Source organism: Apis dorsata, unplaced genomic scaffold (assembly GCF_000469605.1).
Source record: "Apis dorsata unplaced genomic scaffold, Apis dorsata 1.3 scaffold_83, whole genome shotgun sequence".
NCBI lineage: Eukaryota > Metazoa > Arthropoda > Insecta > Hymenoptera > Apidae > Apis > Apis dorsata.
In genome coordinates this window covers 122,726-128,036 of record NW_006263381.1, presented here as the reverse complement: position 1 = coordinate 128,036, position 5,311 = coordinate 122,726, and the positions used below count along the sequence as shown (strand labels likewise).

Below are 5,311 nucleotides of genomic sequence, written 5' to 3'. Positions count from 1 at the left end.
TTTACAAAGATTGTCAAAATATTTATGAAATATGATTTCCACTACATTTTTTACAGATTAATGCTTCAATACGATATATCTTGATAATCTTCTCTTTCGCGAAATTTCGAAGATTAAAAAGGGGGCATGAAAGCCAGGAAGAGAAGAAGAGCGAAAAGACACCAATTTTTTTCTGCAGGACGTGGGAAAGCTCGTGGACAAGAGACGGCCGAAGATGCCCACGACCATTCACCTGTCAACTACTTTCTTCCTCTTCTTCGGCTTCGTGTTCTTCGTGTGCCAGTATTGCTCCGAGGTGGCACAACTCGGCACTGGCATCGGCACTGCTCACGTAGTCGCGCCTACCAAAACATCCTCGACGATCCTCCATTTGACTCGCCATTCATCGCTGGTGAAACAGCTTAATATAATCCTATTTAAGGAGCTCCCATTGTGACTGTACCCGCTAGTGGTACGTGACCGAAATTATTTACTCGTTTATTAGATGTCGCTGACTGATCGGCAGCCTCCCGTCGGATTTGACGTTCGGCTATTCCATTGTACCACTTCATTGTTGCTCCAAAAGATATTCGGTTAACTGAAACGCTTATACAGTAATAATGCAGCAATTGCAATTTCTTTTATTTACTTTTTTTGTATTTTATTATTTTATACAATTTTATTGAGAGAAAGAAAAGTCATTCTTCGGATAAAACCGATTTGATTATATACCGGTTTGATTTATAACCACAAAGGATTTTTCACAGTCATTTTGTGAAGATTAACCAAGAATTAATTTTATCCCTAGTCTCGTAGAAGGTAGGTATGTTCTGGGAAACTCGACGGTAGTAGAAAATTTATACGAGATTCCAGGAGTTTCAAACTCACGCGAGGATGAACACCGTCCGCTCTGTCGATCCGGAAACCACAGGATCACGAATCTCGTGGAAATCTTGTTTTCTATGATGACATCTCATATACACGCGCATGCACTTAAGTAATCACTATGTCTTATCTATTATTAACTAAAAATCTTCAAAGATAAATAAAAAAGTTATTAATTGAACTAAAATTTAATTTATTTAAATTATGAAAAGAATATAATTATAAGTGGAAAAGAATATTAAATTACTTTTATAATGAATTAATTTTATATTTTACCGTATTTCGTAGGAAATAGTAAGGAGTAAGTTCTTGGTGATGTCTTGAACCGTTATTGCGGTTACTTAAATGGAGTCATATCATTGCCAGAGAACGATTAGATGCAATCGAATTCCAGGATCGGTCTGTCGGCGAAGTTTACACTCGAGTCTCGGCATAGCTTTGCTATGTTAGGTGGGCCAACATAAGCAAACCTCTTGAGACGAGGCACATGTGGCCAACAATGGGCCAAATAGCATAGAAGGTTACATGTGTAACATAAGATAAGGACCGGAACCGGATGCCGAGAAAGACAAAGGTTCACCCGTAGAAGAAACGAGCCTTAGAAAGGTCCTTGGAAAATCTTGATATGATCGATAAATTTCTTCTTATATTTTTGCAATAATTATATCTTTCTCTCATTTATAATTTTAATTTTTATTTTATCGTTTCGTTAATTATTTAATGTTTATGTGATTATGTTTAAAAATAGAGCATCGTATATCAATCCTTTAAATTATCGATCTGAAATTCCATAATTTCATACGGCATCTCGGTCTGATAATCAAATCCCTGTTCGAATATCAGATTACACGATGTTCATTGTTGTGAGATATATATGCATGACTGAAATAGTATTCATGCACAGATATTCTGAGTCAACGCATTGCATTGTATTCTAACTATATATGGAAACTATATTTGTTGATACGTATATTATAAAAACTCGACGATACAAAGAATTTTTTATACGTACGGATTTGTATGCTTAAATCTAATCAATTTTTATATTTTTAGGTACGTTAATTCGGTAAAAGTACTCGGAAACTATATGCGGCATGAAGCTCTCGCCGGACTTTCGCAGGATTAACCGCAGATTTTCCTAGCCTCGAGAACGCCAGGAAGTGCTCGTGTGCCGGATTGGTCCACGGGATTAAAGGCAGAAGCGACAAGGCAGGTCCTGCAAGCAAGGTGACTCGCGAGGACCACCCGTCGGGGCCGTTTAAAGGATTATCCTTGGAGGTGCCATCATGTCAAAACACCGGACCTCTGAGAATAGTTTGACTTCGACACTTGCCGCCACAGAATTATCGGAAAGGAGAGGAATCGGCAATTGTGTGGTTGTCATCGCAAAAAAAAAACCTTCAAAAAAGAGAAGCATTTAAGATCGAAATAGTAAATTTAAATTTAATAAATTAAGAGGAATAAAAATAAATATAAATTAGTTAACATTTACGTCAACGTTACAATTTAATTATCAATTATAAATGTTTGATATCAAATTTTTTTTTAGATGTTCTGCTGTACACGACAACATTCTACTATTACGTTCTGCCACAATTTTAATCGTCGCAATTGACAATGCAGTTTTAATCATTTCGACATACGCTTCCTTCGACTATTACATTGCTGCTACCTATATTTATAATATATACAATAATCGTCTGAACGTATGTCCACGTGTGTGCGGACACGTCTTGTCAAATAACGGTGGCACTACGAGTATATATTGTCCAGTCACAGTCTGCCACCGAGACAAGGAGAAACTCCATACTGACAGTCAGCTCCATTAAGTTCCATTATGGGTTCGCGGTGCGAAAGGTACACAGTATTCGCATTGCGCCTTCACTGAACTTTTCGTTGGTCGCACAGCAACTCGTTAAACTCGTTAAACCAAAAGACAGGACTGGCATCGCTCAAAGAATGACAACGAGTTCTACTTTTACGATTAAGATCGATGGGATGCGTTCGAATTACTGAACAGTCCCGTTTATTTAATTGCAGATAGACTTCCTTGAAATACAAATGCTTTCAATATATATTATACACATTTTATATAGATTTATATAGATTTATATAGATACATATTCTTTCAGAATCAATCAATCTTGAATATTAATTTATAAAATTTATTTTGTGTTAATTTCTTATCAAAGGAAAAATTAGATGTATCTTAATATAATCAAGGTATATATTTATTTTTTGTTTAAGGTATTTTTAAATCCTGAAAGGAAAAACATTTTTGTTTAAAATGGGTAAGATTGTGACATTAATACTTTGTTTAGTTATTCACTAGTTAATGTTGTTTGTTTATCTGATCACTACATTGTTTTGTATGCTATTACAACGTAACGACACGAAGATCACAAAAAGAATATCATGTGACAAATCGTGACATCGTCTTCGGGTATTTCACACGTGCAAGCTGGACTGGAAGATCCTGGAAGGAAACTGGTATCGTATTAATTGTCGCTGCCTTTCGTCAGGCCATTAATTAAGTGGTCACCGCCTACCCTGAGGTTTGGACGTCGCGTCGGAACCGGGACGAATTTTCTAGTCACTGATTCCACGTCTTGCGACAACAATTCTCCAGAAAGACGTTTACATTTTTTATAAGAATTTAATTTATTTTTTTTTTTTAGATTCTACAGCGCATTTTTGCATCATTTCTTCATTTTATAAACTTCTTTTTATTAATCAATTCTAATCATCATTATGATTGAGTATATTACTAGTAATTAAAAATCTCATATATCAAGTATATAAAACATATATACTTAAAAGTTATAATATTATAAAATTCGTAAAATTTCTCTAATTAAATTTTTACACTTAAAAAACTTTTTTAAATGTAAGAAAACTTTTTTTATTATTTTTTTATATTGCTTCAATAGCGAGTTGAATTATATTTAAGATATTTATTTCAGAAATTCCACTAGTATGGCATGGGCCAAAGAGATATTCCTACCCTTATCCAGGTTGCCCAGGTTTTTCGTGACGACTCGCGAGTATTCAGGTTTTCATTCATGATGGAAAGCCAAGTCGCTTCGTATCCTGGGCAGGATTTCGAAAACGGTTCTCTGTTTTCTCAGGCCCTGCCCGATATTGGCGGTTCTCTGTTTTCTTAAGCAGCGGGCCCACTTCCTTATTGCCACGCCCGAGAAAAAAAGGAGGATAGAGAGCCTTCGGTGCCACGCTGTCTGCCAAAGACACCATTCCCCGGCGATGGCTAAGTATAGTTGGTCCTTCTTTCTTTCTTTATATCTTTAGAGATATCTCGTAGCTCTTGCTGCGCTGATAAACCAAAAATAAGTCCAAAAAGGAATTAATTTGTGTCCTTTTTTTATCGGATGATGCCTCGTTTCCTTGATTTTTGCAATTTATATTTATATTATGATATACTGCTACTGATTTTTCAATTTCAACTATACGTTCCTATTTGTTTATTAGCAATTCAAAAGATAGTCCGTCCAATTAATATAATTAATTCTTACATTCTATCAAACATACACTTTCACTCTCTTCTGATTAAAAACAACACTTTTACTCTCGAATTTAAAATCCATCATTTTCGTAATTATACGTTTAAGCCAATGGTAACAACGCTCTTATCGCCCCTTAATGTCCGCAGCCCTGAACTTCCGGTGCGAATCGCGATCGAAGAAAGGCGCAGGTCGACGAAGAAAAGGGTGGCTAGGTGGGGTAGAGAGTACCGCCCTTCGAGAAAGGAGAACGACGATGACAGGAACGAGGAAATATCGACGTGGAGGGATGGGTTTCTTTGTTTTGTGTGAAAACAGCCGCAGGGGTGACGGACTGTGGCATCAAACCAAACTGAATATTGCGTCCTCACTTACGTCGCTTCCGTGTTCTTCTGAATACCGTAGAAAAGATATAGAATAGACGTGCAATTGCAAGAAAAACGGAATCTAATTCTGATACGTACTTGAAACGAAGAAAGAAATATACAATTTGACTTGATCGATCGAGTTTCCTTCTCTCATAGAATGTGTAACGTCGAATTCGTCTTTAATCTTTCCTTCTTTTCCTACTTCGGTTCGATAATATCTCGTATCCTAAATTTTATTGGCACTCAAGTTGCACGAAACTTTTTTACGCGATCAAATTCAAGTTGAGTGAAATTATTATATCGAAATGTCAAACACGTATTCTCGCGGCGTTTGTAATTAAATTTCGTGACAAATCGTGATCCCAGCGCACCGACAAATCACGGTAATCACGTATCCGCTTGTCCTCGGGACAATTTATCATTTTTTTTCCACGGAGCCCGTCACGTTCGTAACCGCAGAACAACGTTTCTCGCGCGACGTCCACATCCATGTGTGCGTTGGAAGCACGAGGAATGGGGGGATGTTGGTGGCGCGAAGTGGTGAGAAAAAATAGAATTACA

General features: G+C 36.8%; 1 long non-coding RNA gene across 1 annotated transcript; it reads right to left on the bottom strand.

The window, feature by feature from the left end:
- Positions 1 to 4,371: 4,371 nt before the first annotated feature.
- On the bottom strand, positions 4,372 to 4,977 carry LOC116184995. The gene is made up of 2 exons (XR_004149688.1): positions 4,847 to 4,977; positions 4,372 to 4,774 (listed from the first exon to the last, which is right to left on the bottom strand). It is a non-coding gene; the product is annotated as an uncharacterized LOC116184995 (long non-coding RNA).
- Between the last annotated feature and the right edge of the window lie 334 nt (positions 4,978 to 5,311).